Consider the following 22,651-nt stretch of genomic DNA (forward strand, 5'->3'; position numbering starts at 1 on the left):
TATATTGGACAAAGATGATAAGCAAGTTTTATGTAATTGATTAAAAGAAACTAAATTCCCAGACACCTCGAATATGGCTCGATGTGTGGGTATGAACTGGTTAAAGATGTTTGGAATGAATATTCATGACTGTCATGTTTTCATGTAAAGACTTATTCCAGTAGCTTTCCATGACTTACTTCCTCAAAATATTTAGCAAGCACTCAAAGAATTGAGTCTATATTTTAGACAGCAAGGTGTATTATGATGGATGATATGTTGAGACTAAAAATAGACATTTCTCTCATACTACATAAGCTGAAGCACATTTTTCCACCCAGTTTTTTAATTCAATAGAACATCTACCAGCACATTTACCATACGAGGCACAAATAGCTACTCCTGTGTAGTACAGATAGATGTATTTATTTGAACAGTTTTTAAGAAAATTAAAGAATAATGTTCATAACAAAGTAAGAGTTGAGGGGTCAATCTGTAGTGCTTATCTGGTTGAAGAAGCATCATCTTTCTGCTCCTATTATTTTGCTAATAATGTGAAAGCCAGACATCACAAGTGTCCTAGAAATTCTGATGATGCTCAGTCGATAAACCAATCTATGCTTTCTATTTTTAAATTTCCTAGTAAGCCAATAGGAGCATTTGTTTCTAGATGGTTAACTCAACAAGAATATCATACTGCAAGAACATACATACTCTTAAACTATGATGAAGTCAAACCCTACATAAAGTAAGTTGACTTGTTTAATCAAACATTTATCCAATTTAAGTTGTTTGCTGATATCCCAATTTTCTTAAAACTACCTTATTTTCTAGCTTGTATGAATAACAACTACAAGTTCAAAATTCATCAATTGATGCAAGTGAGATAGTTGAAAAGTTAGAAATGGAATTTGCATTATGGTTTCAAATCTATGTAAGTTAGAGCATAATTTTAATTTCTTACATCCATATTAAACTATCAGTGGCTTAATTTATATCATAACTATTATTATAGGTGTCCAATTGGAGAATATCTAATGTGTAAAATTCTAGGATAATCAATCTTACATCTGGACTTCTCTGTAAGATAATAGTGTACTCTGGATAATATGTTAATGACTTTAAATTTCATGTGACACAATGGGATTCACGTAGACTAACTTTCAATTCGGATGTTTGTATGAAAGGATCTATCAATAACAATAATTCTGAGTTTGATTATTATGAGAGACTTGAAGAAATCATAGAAGTTGAATATCCTATCTTACCCATCAAAAGATGTGTGTTATTTAAATGTTCTTGGTATAATATGACTCCAAGAACAAGTACTAGAATACATCTAGACTATAATTTAGTTGAGGTAAATGCAAACAAAAGTTTCAACAAGTATGAACATTTCATTTTCGTGGTACAAGTGAGGCAGGTTTTCTATCTTGAATATTCCACGAAGAGAAGAAGAGCTAGTGAATGGTTAGCAGTTTGCTGAGCAAAGCTTCGCTTTACCATAGAAATGTTGAACTCTATCATGACCAAAAACCATGATGTATTTCAAAATGATACAGTGGAGATACATTCAGTAGATTCTCATATTCAATTAACATCTCAATTACTTGTAAATGTTAAGGTACCTTATGAGGAGATAAATGATGGAGAGATGACTAGCAATGAGAAGTTTATTGAACTAACAAAGTCTAGTGAGGAGGACCTACAAAATATTAATGTTAATGATTAAGATTCTTATATCTCACTAGTTATACTCTATTATTCATTAGTGTTAAGATAAATGTCTATTTAGATCTAAATATTTCTTGTTATAACACTAGTCTTACACTATTAATCATTATTATTTTTATGATTAAAATTAGTGTGCATGTGTATGTGTTATAATGTAATTGTACAGATATAGACATGTCTGACGTTGGAGTACAGCACGGCAGAGCAAGCGTTAGAAGGCGTTGTGTTGAGATGTTCTTTGCTGCAGCCTTCACCCCCCTTATATAGGAGGTTCCGGGCGCCCGAATCCCTTCCAGGCGCCTGGACTCTGACATAGCTGAGCCAACCAGGGTGCTCCACGTGGCAAAACTCGTTGTGGATAAAACTTACATTTCGGGCGCCCAGATCCCTTCCGGGAGTCCGGACCTCCACTTTTCAGCAACCTGCAAAAAAGCGTTAGTCCGAGGAAAAATGCAAATTTCCCTGCAAAACAAAATGTTAGCACAGTATAGTTATATATAAGAAAAATAGTAATTAGATTTCATCTCACCGAAATCAGAATCTAGTCAAAAGATCCCAACTTAGAGTTCCGAAATGGTTCTAAGTTGGATCGGCGCCTAAGTTCCCTTCTCGGGAACGCGTCCTCACAGTCACTCCCCTCCAGTGACTTATCCCAACTTACCTGCCAGACATCCGGTCAGCCCGTCGACCCATCTGAACTTCGTGCCAGCTATCTTGTCGGCCCTTTGACCTAGCTGGACTTCGTGCCAAATGTCCGGTCAGCCCATTTGGACTTCGTGCCAGCTATCCGGTTGGCTTGTCGACCTAGCTGGGCTTCGTGCCAGCTATCCGGTCGGTCCGTCGACCTAGCTGGGCTTTGTGCCAGATATCAAGTTAGCCCGTCGACCTGTCTAGACGTCTCCTACACACTTGATCAAATATCAGATCACAATGAAACTAATTTAACCTAATTTTCCATTCATCAAAACTTGAGTTAGATTGTTAGTGCTAATCGCATCAACAGGGGCATCCCTTCCCCTTTGTCTTCCTCACTCAGCTTATATAATGATGCGTCCAAGAATAATCGAAAGCGGAAGAGGGTGATTAGTGTGTGCACAGTGGAGGTGACGACGACAAAGGAGAACATTCGGACGAAAGAGATTTGACTCATGAAACTCGAAAGGCTTTCCAGTTTCATTCGTGATCACTCTTCCAACATAAAGTAGTGACCAAGTTAGTCTCGGGAGATGACTGTGAGTTATTACATGTTTTAATCTTGTGATTCATGCATATTATGGCAACACTATCATGGATATCTAACGAACGAAGAATTATATGGCAGAGAGAAAGAAGACAAATTGAAGGAATCAAGGTAGAAGAATCTCTTCTCTTTGAAATCTCTCCTTACATAAGAACAACTCTTCTTGAAATCTTTTTCTCAAGACTTCTCAATATCTCAACCACTTGCTTGAGAATACACTCTTGCTCAAGCTCAACCTTTCTTATATGGAGAGCTTTTTCTCGAGTAACAAGTAAACTTTCTTGAATAACAAGAAACACATGTGGCTAGATGCAAGCTTTTTTTAACAACAAAAAACACATGTGGCTTGAACAACAAACAAGGAAGAAGGAAACCTTCTTGAGCAACTAGTCAAGATTTGAGTAACAAGTTTTAGCGATTTCTTAAGCAACAATTTTTTGTAATTTCTTGAGCAACAAGTCTTAATCAATGACTTGAGAAACAAGTCTTCTTGATTTCTTGAGCACCAAATCTTCATCAAAGACTTAGCAATAAAGAGATGTGTAACAAATACTAGCTAGTCCTCGTGCAACTGATCAGTCCGCTACGATCAGTAGTATTCACACATCAATGAGTTAGTGTAATTCAGACCTTGGATTTGCACATCAACAACTATGTCCTAGTTTAAATGTCACTCAACTCGGACTAATGTCTCATTCACATCATACTCTATTATTTACATCCACTACTTTATGTAAAAATAAAAAGAATTAACATATTTTCATAATAGTATGATATGGTCCACTTTGGACCTAAACCCTCATGAATTTATTTTTAGGTTCTACTCAAAAGATCTCATACTAATGGAGATATCTTTCATCTTATAAACTTATGATCTTTTCCATATATTTTAACGTGGTACTTTGATTATATTTCCAATAATCCTCTCCTCAAACGAAATATCATCATTATTATCATGGATCAGGGTCTTCCCTCAAGCATCCAATCACTATTGACCTGCTCTTAGCCTCCCCTCAAGTATCTGGTCAATCGAGGTCACTCCTCTCGTCTAAGACTTTTTCACCTCCTAGGGTTAACTACCTAGGATTTTCATCAAGCATCTGACTACCTTTGACATATTTTGACTTTTCATCATTTAGGATTCACTCCTCCGAGATTTTCGTCAAGCATTTGATCACCATTGACCTGTTTAGACTTTTCTCTTAGAGTTCACTTCTCTTGGAGCCCCACCTCCTTCGTTCAAGGCCACTATTCCACCTATATGGCTTGATTTGGACTATGACTCTAATACCACTTGTTAAAATAAAGAATTTACATATCTCAGTAGTATAATATTATCCACTTTAAGCATAAGTCTTTATGGATTTATTTTTTGATTCTATCTCAAAAAACATCGTATCAATAAAAATATCTTTCATGTTATAAACTTATCATCTTTTTTATATATTTCTAATATAAAATTTTGATTTGATTGTATTTCCAATACTTTATTCCTGTAGCAAATTTTTTCAACAATATGTTGAACTATTATAGCATGAAACCTTGTGCCTCCACGGGAATATCTAATTGGTTAGAGGGTGGCAGACTTACTATAATGAAATTAGGGATCAATTTCTGACGGATACATACCACCGGAGAAAAAAAATTCCTCCCATCTCCTATCCACTTAGATGGTCGGTTATAAACTGACCATATAATTTATCTCCTGTTATATAATCTAAGATTAAATTATGAGTAATATTTGAGATGAATATAATCATCTATAATATAAAAGTGAAAGTAGTTAATTTATAAGTCTTCGAACATTCCTCCATTAATGTTTTATGCTTAAAAAAAACCTCAGTAAATTATGTAATAACAAGAAGAATACAACTACCTTTCTTCCTGTCATTTGTCTCTTGGACCATTTCTTTCCAGAAATCTTGTTGATACAAATTTGTATATGGGTCTATTTCTGTCATTTACAGAATCCTAATTTCACCCCAAAAAAAATCTAAATTATTATAAATTGATGTAAGGTTGTTGAAATTAGAATGATCTGACATTTAATTAATCAAAAACCAGGGATGAAATTATGATGTTGACTGTTTATGATCTCTTTCACAGAGTTGACTCGACCCATTTGCAAAATAAAATAGTCCACGTACAAATATTACATTAACCAATAGTCAAGGAAATTACAACGACATTAAGATAGAAACACAAATAATAAACTAATTAATTACAAACCCTACCAACAAACAACATATATAATATATGTTTACTTTTACAAATCCAAATTGCATGCAACTTCTACGTACTGAAACTAGTCTTTCTACTGTCTCTCAAATCCCATGCAACTTCTTCAACGTCCTCCTTTAATTTATTACTTGCATTCCCTTTATATTTCCTGTAGTTATGTGAGCGGGAGCAGGAGCAGGAGCAGGAGCGGGAGCGGAGGGGAGGGGTTGGGAGGGGGAGGGGGAGGGGGTGGCAGGGGGAGGGGGTTTGATTATAGATTCTTAACTGATTATATGTTAAGAGTCTCCATTCTCTAAAATTGCCACATGGTTTTGATATGAAAGAGTTTATTGAATACAATGACTCGACCTTGACTAATATCAACTGCATAGTCTTTGAAAATTTCCTGATATTCAGCATCTAAATCAAATGTATTACTCATGTTAGATACTTTGATTTAGGTGTTGAATTCGCAACCAATGAATTCACTTTATCAGCGGCTCTGATGGCATTTAATTTGGTCCACGACGATCTTGTTCTGATATCACGGTGATCTATCCCGAAGCTCTGTTCATTATATTTCAACATAATATAGTAGTAGTTAAAGAAAAACAAGCTAGTAGAGAAGTACTTAACTGTTCTCTGAATACATACTTAAAAGCTGACTTACTTGTAGGATGAGATTTGATGATCTGTGGATCCTTTTGGGATTGTTGGGGCTACTCCTTTCTCTGGATATTTGCCTTCTTTTATAGCTGAGAGGCCGAGACTCAATTATTGGAGTCTTACGTAAGTGCTTACGTTTTGTTCTCTTCATGAATGAAGTCATCACCAATTCGTTGGCTGACGTCAAAAAGAAAATTGAGGATGTCAATTCGTATGGATCAGATTGGATCGGGTAGAATTTTTTTAATCAAATCCGAATCGGATCTGAACTTAAATTTAACCCGAAACTTTTATATTCAAATTCGAATCCGACCAACCTAAACCCGACCCGGATAATCCAAAATTTCAATTCAAAATGACTTTATTTTTTTACTATTTTTCTTATAATTCTACATTTTTATCCTAATACTCCATCATTACCATACTAACATTGATATTAATATACATTAAAACATTCAGAATGAATTTTGACTTTGTTGATCGAACAATCCTACTACGACAAATACAAATGTTTTGACCATTTAATCTCAATAATAATGACAACTTTTGACAACTCATAACAATTTATCATTTAACATTATACATTACCCAACCCGTCAAATCTGTACAAAAGAAAACTTGCATTAACGAAGACAATATGTCAAATTAAAATATGCTTCATATATATGTCAATTTAGAAAAATTGGTTTAGCGAAATCATGTAAATTTCATGTAGCTAATTTTACAATTATATTTTAATTGTGAATGATCTTTGTTCACCTTTTGTTGATCAACTAAGGAAACACAATGATCTGAGTTTTCCATTTTTCCTTGGATGAAGTACCATGAAGCTAGCAAACCTACTTTAAGATGTCTCTCCATGCAAACGCAGGTTGAAGATCATACCTTTTTCAAGAAGAGGAGTGGGGAATGTTCGCGACTGGGACGCCTTCCGAGGGGGAAGCCGCTAGCTCTTCGCGAAGGGGGGAAAGAGTTCGCGACTTCGCGACAGGGAAGAACGCTGCTAGATCGCCGCAAGGAGGTTCGCCGCATGGAGGATCGCTACAAGGAGGATCTCCGCGCTAGGGTTTCTGTGAGTCGGGAACACGTGAACACGGGGTGGGTGGCTTTCGCTTGGGTTTTCTAGCGTCGGTGGCAGATTGATATTTGGTAAACTTGCAAGGGTATTTTTGTCACAATGGGTAAAAATTAGAGGCTAATTTTGTCTACAAAAATCGTTAACCCCAGAATCAAGAAAAATCTCTCTTTTCTGAGATTTTCCGATTCCGGTTTGGATGCCCCAATTGCTAACGTGTCAGACATGCATTATGACTTGGGAATCGTTGATTACCTAAACCAAACAAAGGTTTTATTGATAACCTTGGATAGATAACCAAGGCTATAATTTGAGATAGTATGACTTTCCTTGAAAAAATCTGTTTAAATATAATGAAATTTTAAGGTAAAAAAATATTTCAAATTTATATAAATTAGAGATAAAATTACTATGAAATATAATAAAATTGTACCATTTTTCTTGTTAAAAATATCATTTAAAATATAATAAAAAATTTTAGACAAAAAATAGGTGAATAAATTAATAAAATTAGAGACCTAATTGATACAAATTTATAATTTTATTTTTATATTAATAAAATATATAAATTTTTAAAAAGCACTATTGTAAAATATATAGAGGGAAAATTATATATGAATTAAAAATATATAAATTTATGTTATTTTTATCAAAAAAATTGAGTTTAATGAATTTTTATATATTTTTTAATATTAATTTGTAAAATGATTCCACTTATTGTAAAGTATAATAAAACGTAAAATATAATTTAACATCAAATTCATAATACATTTGATTTTTTTTTTCTTGTTCATGCATGCATTTCCCTACTTAGCATTGACTCATCTCTGTTTACTCTAAGTGTGCTGTCAAAGCCTGCTCTGTCTTCCTCTCCGATCTATTCAACGTCGCCAGGGGCGAATGCAACAGGTGATAAGCTTGGGTTGTAGCCCAGACCTGATTTGGCCCATTCTCTACTAAGTAGTATAGTAAACAAAAATTATTATGTCCAGGCCTGATTCGTTAACCTACCTACCACCCCTTACATCCATGATCTGCCTATGTTGGCACGACGAGGTATACCGACTATACACAAGATTTCCTATTTTCCCCCTTCAATCATCCTCTTTTCCCCCTTCGATCTCCTCTTTTCCCATACGCGATAGCTCCTCTGTTCTTCGCACGACGGCACATTTCTTTCTCACATCGCAAGCCGCCGCTCGCACAAGATCTGCTATGTTTTCCAGCAATGAGACGAATCCACCATTCATCTTTTGGGTTTGTGTATGACCTAATCCTCTAATGTTTCTCCCTCTTTGTCTAAAAATTATGATAAGAGTACTATGATAGAATTCTAGGTTTTCCATATCTTATTTCTATTTTGTTTTTTTGTCTAGTATTAAGAATGGTAATATGGTATGTATTTTGGTATTTGAGTAGTATTATACAGAAAAATTATGTAAACTTTAGAGGGCTATTAGGCGAACCTTCAGGAATTCTACCCAGTCCTATAAATATCAAATTACCCATATTATATAATGAATAATGATCAAGGCTAATTCCTTATAACTGTTATATCTCATGCAGGTACTGTATATTCTAAAACTACGCTTGTTTCACTCAGAAATTCAAATGAAATTATCAAATTGACACTGTGAGTTTCGAAGTTTTTTCAGTATTCTCATCTGATTTAGGAATTAGGACATCACTTCTAAATTAATAAGCATGGTTAGAGATTGTTTCTGTATGTGGGTAATATAAATCTATAGATTATGCTTAATTGTTTATTCCTAATTAGATGAATATATGTAGAATTTAGAATTAATGATGTATGACTATTTAGTATTTACAAAATTATTAAAATGTTTGGTTGAAGTTTCCATCTTCTTAAAATTGTATTAGTTATTTCTAGTTTTGTTTGAGATTATGTAATTATTAACAATATAATTGGTTTGCTTAATAGGGGTTATTTTTGCAGATTGAAAATGGAAAATCATAACCTGTTATGAAAGAGGGGAGAATTTTATATCTTTTTTTCAAAAAAAAAAGAAAAAGAACCAATCTGAAAGTCCCTCAATTCATAATGATGTCCCTCCTTCGGTAGCACATCTTCTGAATTCATAGAGTCTTCACCTTCTAATTCTGTCACAGAACTATCTATTTCTATTGAACGTGATATGGGAAAGAGGAAACCAATATGTGAATATCCAATAAATGAACGAGATCAAGTTCGACGAGCTTACCTAAATGTTGGACCATATCAACCGAAACTTTTGACATATCAACGAACACAATTTCGTAAGCAGACACGTATATTCCAAGAACATTGGTATAATAAGTTTTGATGGTTGGAATGCTCTTCTTCAACTGATAAGGCATAATGCTTTTATTGCTTTCTTTTTCTTATCGATCCTACTCAACCAAATCTTTCATCATTGGCCATCGATGGATTTAACAGTTGGAAGAGGGTATGTAATGAAGATAAATGTGCATTTCTTACTCATATTGGTACCTCATCTTCATCACATCATAATACATCTTAGATAAAGGTCGAAGGTTTAATGAAACCATCTCAGCATATTGACAAAGTAAAGCTTGTTGTATCAAGTGAGGAAGTTCAAAAAAATCATCTGCGTCTTAAAACCACAATTACAAGTGTTCGGTTGCTTGCACTTAAAGGTTGTTCTTTCAGGGGGCATAATGAATCATCTAAGTAATTGAATCGAGGGAATTTTCTTGAAATGTTGGATGCTTTTGGACGTCTTAATAAAGAAGTTGGGGATGTATTGAGTAGTATTGTAAGAAATAATATATGTTGGTACCCCAAGGTAATTTTGATGTGATTAAATAAGTTAGGCTAGGTCCTGTTGTGTTTAACCATATATCTAAGTGTGCAAGAACTTATAAGTACTGGAAATCGATCAAAAGACCCAGCTAGCGAGAAGGACGACATGGGAGAGAGCCGAAGGGCTCGGTGCGTTTGAGCGACGAGGTGCTACGAAAAAGTACATCAACAGACAAGAAGGAAGCGTGTAGTGTTTCCATGGGGCGAGAGGCCAGAGTGAAAAATTGCTAAGGTCGCCTTGATAATTGTGTCAAGATAAGATCATTTATGTAATGATCAAAGTAAATGAACTCACCATGTGCTTAAGGCTAGAACGGAATTTATATGTTGAATTCTGGATTAGACATTAGGTATGTCTAGATTGAAATCTGTACGATGTTAAATTTAAAAAAAAACATGCGCTCTTTTTAGTAAAGAGAATAACATCGTAACATGTGATTCATACCACATATGCTATAGCGACAAGAAGGGTAGTAAGAGAATGAATCCTTGCTTCTCTACTATCTAAGACCCTTGAGATTAAGTTAATCTTAATCTTATCCTAAGTGACTATTTAACTGTCTACTTGAAGTTCTGTTCTTCTGCTACTTTAGTATGTTTCATATTGGTTATGAATGATTCGGTCTATGGAGCATAACTAGGAAAGTGACTGATTATAATGAAAATATTCTAGCTAAAAAAGAAAATTAAGATTAATTTACATATGTGGCATTTATTCACTAGTATCGGTTACATTTTTGGTTCAGTACATAAAATGTGATTGTGAATAATTGTATTGATTAGAGATGTTGAACATACTCTTGACATAATAGTCATTATGAAGAATTAGAGATGTTCATATTGATGTAAATAATTTAATCTGGGGTAAAGGCAAGTTTTGATGTCTCTGATTAGTTCTATAGAGCAAACGAATGCTCAGTGTGCTTGCTATCGCACGAACCATTTTTCCTAATATATAGAATAGATGTTCTTAGTTGGTCTTTGTGACTAAGTAATTGATGCTCTGGTCTTTGTGACCTGATCATCATAAAGTCTATATGACTTATTTGGTCTTTGTGACTAATTAATATTTTGCTTTTGCCTTGTGACATGATCATCTTATAGTCTATGTGGCTTACACGGTCTTTGTGACTATATAACCTTTATGGATTGACTTGGACGAGTGGAAGATATTGGACGTTGAGGAGATGAAGGGGCACCACTTCCCTTTCGTCTCCCTCATTGCTGCAAACGTCAAAGAGATGAAGGGGCATCCCTTCCCCTTTGTGACGGAAGCTTGCTCGAGAAGAAGGTCAGAAATTGGGTTTGGGTGAGCCCTATTTTGGTTGGCCACAATCACCCAAGCAATCGGAACTTTGGAAGCTAAAGAGAAGATGAAGAAATGTTGGAAAAGCAGTTGGAGGCACCCTCAACAGTCGTTGGAGGTGCCTCTGCCCTCATCATCTTGAGGGCGCCCTCAATGTTGTTGAGGGTGCCCTCAACTGGGTCAATTTGGCCGTTGGCAAGCGGATAAACTCTTATCCGCTTATCGCCTTGGAGGCACCCTCAACTACTTTGGAGGCACCCTCAAGACTCGAGATAAGATTTTCAAGAGCTATATAAAGACCCCTGGAGCTTGGAATTAATCAATCAACTCTTGAATTAATTTCCTAGCAACTCTTGAGCTCTTTAAGTGTTGGAAAAGCAACTGGAGGCACCCTCAACAGTCGTTGGAGGCGCCTCTGCCGTCATCAGCTTAAGGGCGCCCTCAATGTTGTTGAGGGCGCCCTCAACTGAGCCAATTTGGCCGTTGGCAATCGAATAAAGTCTTATCAGCTTAACTCCCTGGAAGCGCCCTCAACCCCTTTGGAGGCACCCTCAAGACTCGAGATAAGATTTCCAAGAGCTATATAAACACTCCTGGAGCTAGGAATTAATCAATCAACTCTTGAACTAATTTCCTAGCAACTCTTGAGCTCTTTAAGTGTGTAAAAGGTTTCATCAATTTCTCAAAAATATTTTGTTTAAATTTCATAAAGGTTAGAGTTGTTCTTAACTTAGAATTTATTTTGAAAAATTTCTACCCTGTTTTTTGCTGTGATCAAAGGGGGAGAGATAGGGAACAAGTTTAGGGGGAGTTTTAAAAGAGTTAATATTTAAAAAAAAATTACTTAGTGTTGCAAATTCTTTATTGTAATCTTTATGCTTAAAGTGTTAGATTAGTAATTTTCTTTAAATTACTACTTGTCTGTTTTTTTCCCTATCTTGAACTTGGGTTGATGCACATCAAAAAGGGGGAGATTGTTGTTCCCTCGTGGTTGTTTTGATGTGATCAACCAAGTTAGGTTAGGTCATGTTAGTTATTGATCGCTGTGTCTAAGTGTGCAGAAGCTTAGGAGCGCAGGAAGTCAAGTGGAAGACGCAACTAGCAAGAAGGACGACACGGGAAGGAAACCGACGGGCTCGGTGCGTCCGAAGGACGAAAGAGCTGCAAAAGAGTACACCGGTGGAAGAGAAGAACGTGCACGACGTTCGAAGGATGAGAACCTGGGATGGAAGCTTACTTGAAGAGAAGGCCGAAAATTGGGTTCGGGTGAGCCATATTTCGGTTCGCCGCAATCACCCAAGCAATTAAAACTTCGAAAGCTAAAGAGAAGATGAAGAAATGCTCGAAAAGCAGCAAGAGGCATCCTCAACAGTCTTTGGAGGCGCCTCTGCCCTCAACAGCATTGAGGGTGCCCTCAATGTGCTTGAGGAAGCCCTCAACTGGGTCAATTTGGTCGTTGGCAAGCGGATAAAGTTTTATCCGCTTATTCCCTTGGAGGCGCCCTCAACCCCTTTGGAGGCACCCTCAAGCCTCGAGATAGGATTTCCAGGAGCTATATAAAGGCCCATGGAGCTAGGAATTACTCAATCAACTCTTGTACTAATTTCCTAGCAACTCTTGAGCTCTTTAAGTGTGTAAAAGGCTTCTCCGCCTTCATAGAAGGAGATTCTTAGTGTGCTTGTGTTACGCTCCGCAAGTGTACGGAAATGTCGCAAGTAATATAAAAGATTATCGTATCCACAAGGACTGGAATAAGCACTAGAAATGTCTCAATGCGAATTAGCTAAACAACTATCCAATCGTTTCAAATGCAAAGTGAAGGTAAACAAATCTAATATTAAAGATCAACAAACAAGAGTTTAGTGTTTTGGGTTATGATAAAGGGAGATTCTAGGAGTTTCAGTTTCTTTGTAAGATTTCTTGAATGTAAAGGGTTCACCAATTCTTATCCCTCAATTTCCAAACACTTGTAGAAAGTTGCCGGTTCTCTCTTGCAATAGATAACCGGCTAAGGACTGAGAAATGTATCTAAATATGATCAATTAGACGTGAACCTACGTTGTCTTTACATAGAAGCGCACCTATTACTCTGCCTTCCTCGGATATCAACATAGAAGCCCACAACTTATTAATCTATCAAGATACAAGAAACTAATCACAAAATCCATCCTACTCTCTTGAATATTCCTATTTCCTCTTCAAGATTATCTCTCAAATGTCCTTACACGGGCTTGCACCTGTCACGTGGATCCCTCGGATGATCGAGTGAGAGTTTATCTTTACAAAGTCCACAAGAAATCCAAACAATCAACCAAGAATGAGAATTAAGCACAAATCATCATTAATCATTCAAGATCTAATTGATACAAGCAAGACAATGTCATTGAAATAAGAAAATGGCAAATCCATAAGAGATTACATCAATCCATCATACAAATACTCCCTTAATCCTAGAATACAAGATCTACTCCATGAATCGAGGAAGAATACATGAAGAAATAAAGATTACAAGCATTTCTTAAATCCCCAATCTAAGAAACCAAGAAAAGGGGAAAAGAGAAAACTTATCTACGAAGAAGCCTCGTCTTCGGATCCAATCCTCGCTCCGGAGTCGAAATCGTCAAGAACTCCCTTAGAATCGCCCAGAAATCCTCCCAAGAATGGGAGGAAACCACCAAATCTTGCCTTCTCCCAAAGGGGGAGAGATTCTCTTTCAATTCATGAAGGAAGGTTTAAATAGAGGAGGAAATCGGGCGCCACACGGCCCCACGACACTCTCTGCCAAAGCTGCACGGCCGTGTGGTGCACACGGCCACCACCTGCTTGGTCTCTGGAAACCTCACACGGCCGTGTAGATCCACACGGCCACTACTTGCTTGGTCTCTGGAAACTTCACACGGCAATATGATGCACACGGCCACCACCTTCTTGGCCTCTGGAAACCTCACACGGCCGTGTAGATCCACATGGCCATGTAAGGCATCTGCTCTGATTTCTTCAAATCAAGACACGGCCGTGTGAGATTCACACGGCCATGTCCTCTTCCCTTCCTGTTAAGACTACACGGCCATGTGTGGTACACGGCCTGATGATCTCTCCCTTCAATTACTTCCAAGCTTGCCCGAGGACGCATAATCTTCACCAATTTCGACTCCTGTGTACAGAAAATGCACAAAAAGCAGATCTCCGAACCAAAAGAGTAAATATGCTAAAAGGAAAGCTGGAAGTATAAAAATGCATAGATCAAGCATGCTCAAAGTATGTAAATGTGCGTAAAAACATGCGTAAAAGAGTATATAATCTACGCACATCACACCCCCAGACTTAAACCTTTGCTTGTCCTCAAGCAAAATGCTGCAGTCTAAATTCATATGTTCTACAACACATTCATAAAACCTAGTGCACTTTCCTAATTCTATCAAAAAGTTTCATTAACAAACATGATCATGGAAACAAGTAAAGTATGGTTCAAGCATAAGAATCTTGTGCACAGTGTAAAAGTAACTCAACACCCTTCAAGTTTCAATCCATGTCCTAGTCAAGTCGTCATCAAATTTGAATTCCTAATGTTTCCAGTGAAAGACAAGTAACCAGTGATAGGCACTTACTCACCATTCACTTGGTTCATATTTCTCAACTAACCCAAGGTCTCAAAGGTGTGCTCAATCTCAAGGGAAGCTAAGCAGTCATTTCCCCAGTAACCTAACTCGGTCTCAAAGGGGTGACTTGCTAGATTCCACTCATGACAACTGTTTTTTATATCTTTTTTTTTTTTTTAAGTGTTTGCATTGTGCAAAACTTATTCACAAATGTACTTTTAGCACACATGTTGGGATATTTTGATTTTTCCAAATGAGCTTTAATGATTTGAGCCTCATCCAGTAACCAAAATGAAAGTTGAGAAATCACCATGGAAACCAAGTACTAAGCAAACAAGATGAATCATGACTATTTCAATGACATCAACTATTCAAGCATCAAGCACAAGTGTAGTGAAGATAAAATCCTTAAGGTTGAACCAAAACTAAAACTCATCACCATAAGATTCTTAGCTTATTAATGCTTCCCAAGATAGAAAAAAAGAACTACACAAAGTTTACTACTATCATCATTCGAACATCATGAATCAAGATAATAATCGTGCTAACATTTCACTTGAATCCAAGAAAGCATATAAGTGAAGATTTGATGTTCTCAAAAAAAAATTTCGCCATGATTATTTCAAAAACAAGCAAAATAAAGCAACAAGCAATGAAAATAAGAACCAACATGCAAAACTAACAAAAACTAAAAACTGAAAACCAAACTAAACAGTACATGACACCCCCCCCCCCCCCCCAGACTTAAACTTTTCATCGTCTCGATGAAATCAATATGGTGGAGGAGGTGGAAAATCAGGGAAGGAAGATGCAAAATCTTTAACAAACCATTTAACTTTGTTTCTGAAAAAATTATGATACTCAAACAATTTATCAATATCATCCTGCACAAATCTCATAGAACCTCTAAGATCCTCATGAAATTCCATTTTAGCCCTATAAGCATTCATCATTTTAGAAATCTTATCACACAATTCTCTTTCACTCTTGAAACAATCTTGTAGCTTTTTAAATAGTTCCTCCTCCATAAACTTCTTATCTTCAAGAAATTCATTAGTTGAATCGAAATCACTATGAATATTCTTTAAAGCAGAATTAAGTTCTTGAAACATAAAACTATGAACCTCTTGGTTACCCTTAGAAATATTTCTTGGAGTAAAAGTTGACAAAGCTCTAGATTGTTGCCTAGCTAACTTTAAACACCAATTCTCTTTATTATGAATTGTAGTAAAATCATGATTGGGCAATTTTAAAGCGAAACCATTTTTAATGACTAAACTAAATCCATGCTCTTCATGCTTAATCATTTTCATTGCGAAACATGAATTGAAATCCAATGTACAAGAACTCTCCACCACCTCTAATTCACTCAAATCACATCCTAATACTAGGGCCAATTGAGTAAGTAATCCCCCCAAAATAATAGGTGTGGTAGAATTTGATTTCCCTAATTTTGCTAAATGTCTAAGAAAGAAATAACCAGAATTAATTGGAACATTTTCGACCATTGCCCACAAACAATACAAATCTACAAGTCTTACCGATCCCTCTTTGTCCTCCCTTCCAAATATGGTGTTTTTCATGACTAAGTAAGCATATTTGAAAATAGGATTGATAATTTGGGAAACTCTAGAATTATGAGGATCAAATAGCGGTTGTTCAGAAATATGTTGCCAAAAATGTGAATTCTCAAATTGGGGCAAAATCACACACACCTCGTTCTTTGGCAATTCATAACAAGTATTAAAATCTCCCAACGTCCATTCATAACTTTCATTAAACAAACGAAATTTACACTTCCCCCCACCTTGAACATTATTAACCTCTACTGAGCTTAAAAATTCAAAAACAATTCTAGGATAAGTAGGATATTTCATGTTCACTAAACCACTCCATCCTATCCTTTCAAATAGCCAAACTAAATCATCCTTAAACCCCAAAGTTTCTAAAGTTTCAACATCAAGAAACCTAGTGCCTAAAAGAGGTCGTTTACATAAAGAAGAATATCTATACCGTTGCTCATCACTAGAGAAAACAATACCAAAGTCATTAGAAATACCTTTAAAACAAACATTCCTCTCCTTTCTTGCAACCACCTTCTCCTTCCCTTTTCTTGTGGCCGAAATCTCCTCAATCACATTTTCCATGGAAGAAAATCAAATCTCCTAAAGAAGAATGAGAAGGAAAAATTAGAAGAAGTAGTTTAAACCTTTAGAAATGGGAAGATAGGAAAGAGGAACAAGCGGTGGTACACGGCCGTGTGCCGCCCCACACCCCGTGCCCTAATTCCTTAAGAAGATGTGGATCAGGCCGTGTGATATCACACGGCCATGTTCATTTCTCATCGCACGACCGTGTCTATGACACGACCCCCTTCCCTTTCTTCTCTGGATTCCAGACACGGGCCGTGTCTGGGACACGACCCAAACCTTTTTTTTTCACGGGTTTCTTCGCACGGCCGTGTCTAGGACACGACCTCTCCATCTTTCTTCTCGGGATTCTTTACACGGCCGTGTTTAGATGACACGGCAACCTTGGCCTGGCCGTGTATAGCACACGGCCGAGCTTTGTTTTGCACCTAACCTGAAAACAAAATCAAGAACAAGTAAAAACCAACAAAATGAATTTATACTAGCTAAAATAATTCAATCTAGAGGGCGGGGTTCAGAAAAATACAACCTTTGTACCTCTTCTATTTTCGTACCATGAATATATTTTTTCAGACGTTGACTATTTACCTTAACTATCCCAAAATCTTTGTTCCAAATATCTACAGCTCCAAAAGGGTAAACCTTCTTTACCTCATATGGACCCGTCCACCTTGACTTAAGCTTCCCAGGAAAAAGTTTTAATTTTGAATTGAACAACAAAACCAAATCTCCTACATTAAAGTCTTTACGAAGAATGTGTTGATCGTGCCATTTCTTCGTCCTTTCTTTGTAAGACTTAGCATGCTCATATGCATCCATCCTTAATTCATCAAGTTCGTTCAACTGAAGCTTCCTTTTCTCCCCTGCTTCCTTTAAATCCATATTTAAATTTGCAATTGCCCAATAAGCCTTATGTTCTAGTTCAATTGGAAGATGGCAAGGCTTACCATAAACTAATCGAAATGGGGTCATCCCAATAGGAGTTTTATAAGCAGTTCGATATGCCCATAAAGCATCATCTAATTTCAACGCCCAATCCTTTCTTGAAGTGGATACAGTCTTTTCTAATATGGACTTAATTTCCCGGTTAGATATCTCAGCTTGCCCATTAGTTTGAGGATGATAAGGTGTTGCTACTTTATGCTTCACTCCATATCTTCTAAGTAAGTTTTCAAACTGTTTCTCTATAAAATGTGATCCTCCACCACTAATGACTGCCTTTGGTACCCCAAATCTTGGAAAGATAATACTCCTAAATAATTTGATAACTGTTTTCGCATCGCACGTAGGAGATGCCACAGCTTCTACCCATTTGGACACATAATCTACTGCCACAAGAATATACCTATTCCCATATGAAAGAGGGAAAGGTCCCATGAAATCAATTCCCCAAACATCAAATAACTCAACCTCAAGAATGTAATTTAACATCGTTTCATTTCTTCTAGTTATATTCCCAGTTCTCTGACATTGATCACAAGACTGAACAAACAACTTAGCATCCTTGAATAAGGTTGGCCAATAAAATCCTGCTTGAAGAATTTCGTAATCGTTTTTGAACTACCCAAATGTCCTCCATAGGACGAAGAATGGCAATGAAACAAGATATCTCTAACTTCTTCCTCAGGTATACATCTTCGATAAATCACATCATTGCATTTCTTATACAGGAGAGGTTCATCCCAAACATAATTCTTAACTTCTGAAAAAAACTTTTTCCTTTGTTGATGAGAAAAATCCGGAGGTAACACTCCACTAGCAAGGAAATTCACAAAATTTGCGTACCAAGGAGTTTTCACACTTGATACAGCTAATAAGTGTTCGTCCGGGAATATGTCATCAATAGGCAAATCAAAATCCACCTCATTTTCTGACTTTTGAGATATTCTAGACAAATGATCCGCTACTACATTTTCAGCTCCTTTCTTATCCCTAATCTCAAGGTTGAACTCTTGCAAAAGTAAAATCCACCTGATTAACCTTGGTTTAGCGTCTTTCTTTCCAAGTAGATACCGGATAGCTGCATGATCAGTATATACTATTACTCTTGATCCCACTAGATAAGATCTAAATTTATCAATAGCAAATACCACTGCCAATAATTCTTTTTCTGTAGTAGAATAGTTTACTTGGGCTGCATCAAGTGTTTTACTTGCATAATGGATCGCATGTAAAATCTTATTTCTTCGCTGTCCCAAAACTGCTCCTACAGCAAAATCACTAGCATCACACATTATTTCAAAAGGAAGATCCCAATCAGGTGCCTGAATGACTGGAGCTGTTGTAAGAGCACTCTTGATTTTATTGAAGGCTTCAATACATTCGCTATCAAAACAAAACTCAACATCTTTAATCAACAGATTAGTTAATGGCTTGGAAATCTTTGAAAAGTCCTTAATAAAACGTCTATAGAAGCCAGCATGTCCTAAAAAACTCCTAACTCCTTTTATATTGATGGGTGGGGGTAATTTGTCTATTACTTCCACTTTTGCTGGATCTACCTCAATACCACGCTCTGAAATTTTATGCCCCAAGACTATTCCTTCCTTGACCATAAAATGACATTTTTCCCAGTTCAACACTAGGTTTGTATCTTCACACCTTTTTAGAACAGTAGAAATATTTGACAAACAAGAATCAAAGTCATTCCCATAGACTGAAAAGTCATCCATGAAAACTTCCATAATTTTTTCTATTAAATCTGAAAAAATTGCCATCATGCATCTCTGAAAAGTGGCTGGAGCATTACAAAGCCCAAATGGCATCCGACGATAGGCAAAGGTACCATAAGGACAAGTAAAAGTAGTCTTCTCCTGGTCTTGAGGATGAATTGGAATTTGAAAAAATCCAAAATATCCATCCAAGTAACAAAAGTAGGAATGTTTAGCCAATCTTTCAAGCATTTTATCAATAAATGGTAAAGGGAAATGATCCTTCCTTGTTTCTTTATTCAACTTCCGATAATCAATGCACATTCGCCACCCCGTCACTGTTCGTGTTGAAATTAACTTATCTTCTTCATTCTTGATAACAGTCATTCCTCCTTTCTTTGGAACCACGTGGACTGGACTCACCCATTCACTATCCGAAATTGGGTAAATAATCCCTGCATCAAGAAGTTTAATCACTTCCTTCTTTACTACCTCTTTTAAATTTGGATTTAGTCTCCTTTGATGCTCAATTGAGTTCTTGTACCCCTCTTCAAGTAAAATTCTATGCATACAGAGAGATGGACTAATCCCTTTTATATCATCAATTGTATATCCAATGGCCTTTCTATGCAACCTTAACTCATCCAACAGTCTATTTGTTTCAAACTCATTTAACTGAGCATTAATTATAACTGGATAAGTAGAATTCGGCCCAAGAAATTCATACTTAAGATTTGGTGGCAATGGTTTAAGTTCAAGTTGAGGTGGTACTATTTCTGGTAAAACTGGCTCTTGTTCTATCAACATAGTCTCCTCCTTAGCCAAGCTTTCTTCTAACAACTCTTCATTGTCTAAAGACAGATCATCCTCCTTATGATCACCAAGACATACCCCCTTCTCTGTTGAAAATGTTTTTTCACCAAACATTTTTAATAATGATTCACAACACCAAGGAAATAATGTTTGGAAATCATTTTGATTCAAGATAAGTCCTTTTTCAACATCATCCTTTTCTCTAATGATATCCAATGTTAAGAATGAGCTATCTTGCTCTGCCCAATCATTGGAATTTTGCGTAATTTTGCCAACTATCTCAAAAGTTTCTTCTAGACTTTTTTTCAAAAATGATCCTCCATATGCTAAATCCAGTTGATTCTTATTTGAGAAAGAAAGCCCAACATAGAACAAATGCATAATTAACCATTTCTCAATTCCATGATGTGGACATAACTGCAGAAGAGAAGAATATCTTTCCCAAGCTTGGTATAATTTTTCTCCATCCAATTGCTTAAAATTTAAAATTTGACTTTTCAAATAAGTAGTTTTCCTTGGAGGGAAATATTGGTCAAGAAATTTTTGCTCTAACTCATCCCATGTTCTGATACTTTGAGACTTTAGAGAATTATATAATCTTTTTGCAGCATCCTTCAGACTAAAAGGAAAAGCAAGCAGCTGAATAATATCAGATGAAACTTCTTCATATTTCAAAGTATAACAATATCTATAAAACTCCATCAAATGGGAATAAGGATTTTCAATCTCCAATCCTCCAAACTGAGTTTTCTGAACCATGGAAACAAAAGATGGTTTGAGTATAAAATTTCTTGCTTGTATGTTAGGGTAAACAATTGCTCCCATTTGTTTTGCAGACTTCAGTGCTCCATAATCTCCTAGTGACTTGCACACCATGTTTAGATATTCTTGTTCTTCGATTTGCCTTTGCAGAATTCTTCTTTTATGGAAAGTTCTGTCAATCTCAGGGTCAAAAGGAAAGAATTCCCCTGCAAAGTTAGATCTTCGCATACACAAGAACAAGATAGCAAATGACAATTCAACAGAAAAAGAAAAATAAAAAAAATAAAAAATGCAGAATTGAATTTGTACAAAAAGAATTAACAAGAAGTAAAAGTTATACAAGAAAGTAAAAACAGAAATCTAATGATTAGTTACAACTATGCAATATGAAAGAAAAACAAATGTTATACTTAGTCTAACTCAATTGATAATTCCTAATGTTATAGCGCAGTCCCCGGCAACGGCGCCAAAAACTTGTTACGCTCCGCAAGTAATATAAAAGATTATCGTATCCACAGGGACTGGAATAAGCACTAGAAATGTCTCAATGCGAATTAGCTAAACAACTATCCAATCGTTTCAAATGCAAAGTGAAGGTAAACAAATCTAATATTAAAGATCAACAAACAAGAGTTTAGTGTTTTGGGTTATGATAAAGGGAGATTCTAGGAGTTTCGGTTTCTTTGTAAGATTTCTTGAATGTAAAGGGTTCACCAATTCTTATCCCTCAATTTCCAAACACTTGTAGAAAGTTGCCGGTTCTCTCTTGCAATAGATAACCGGCTAAGGACTGAGAAATGTATCTAAATATGATCAATTAGATGTGAACCTACGTTGTCCTTACACAGAAGCGCACATATTACTATGCCTTCCTCGGATATCAACATAGAAGCCCACAACTTATTAATCTATCAAGATACAAGAAACTAATCACAAAATCCATCCTACTCTCTTGAATATTCCTATTTCCTCTTCAAGATTATCTCTCAAACGTCCTTACATGGGCTTGCACATGTCACGTGGATCCCTCGGATGATCGAGTGAGAGTTTATCTTTACAAAGTCCACAAGAAATCCAAACAATCAACCAAGAATGAGAATTAAGCACAAATCACCATTAATCATTCAAGATCTAATTGATACAAGCAAGACAATGTCATTGAAACAAGAAAATGGCAAATCCATAAGAGATTACATCAATCCATCATACAAATACTCCCTTAATCCTAGAATACAAGATCTACTCCATGAATCGAGGAAGAATACCCGAAGAAATAAAGATTACAAGCATTTCTTAAATCCCCAATCCAAGAAACCAAGAAAAGGGGAAAAGAGAAAACTTATCTACGAAGAAGCCTCGTCTTCGGATCCAATCCTCGCTCAAGAACTCCCTTAGAATCGCCCAGAAATCCTCCCAAGAATGGGAGGAAACCACCAAATCTTGCCTTCTCCCAAAGGGGGAGAGATCCTCTTTCAATTCATGAAGGAAGGTTTAAATAGAGGAGGAAATCGGGCGCCACACGGCCCCACGACACGGCCGTGTGAGATTCACACGGCCATGTCCAGTTCCCTCTGCACGGCCGCAGTGGTGCACACGGCCACCACAGCTGCACGGCCGTGTAGATCCACACGG

At 36.4% G+C, this 22,651-nt stretch overlaps 1 long non-coding RNA gene across 1 annotated transcript; it reads right to left on the reverse strand.

Moving 5' to 3' along the window:
• Positions 1-5,074: 5,074 nt before the first annotated feature.
• On the reverse strand, positions 5,075-5,923 carry LOC121989886. Its single transcript, XR_006114357.1, has 2 exons — positions 5,844-5,923; positions 5,075-5,740 (listed from the first exon to the last, which is right to left on the reverse strand). It is a non-coding gene; the product is annotated as an uncharacterized LOC121989886 (long non-coding RNA).
• Positions 5,924-22,651: the final 16,728 nt, after the last annotated feature.

Source organism: Zingiber officinale, chromosome 6B (genome assembly GCF_018446385.1).
Source record: "Zingiber officinale cultivar Zhangliang chromosome 6B, Zo_v1.1, whole genome shotgun sequence".
In the NCBI taxonomy this organism is placed as follows: Eukaryota; Viridiplantae; Streptophyta; class Magnoliopsida; order Zingiberales; family Zingiberaceae; genus Zingiber; species Zingiber officinale.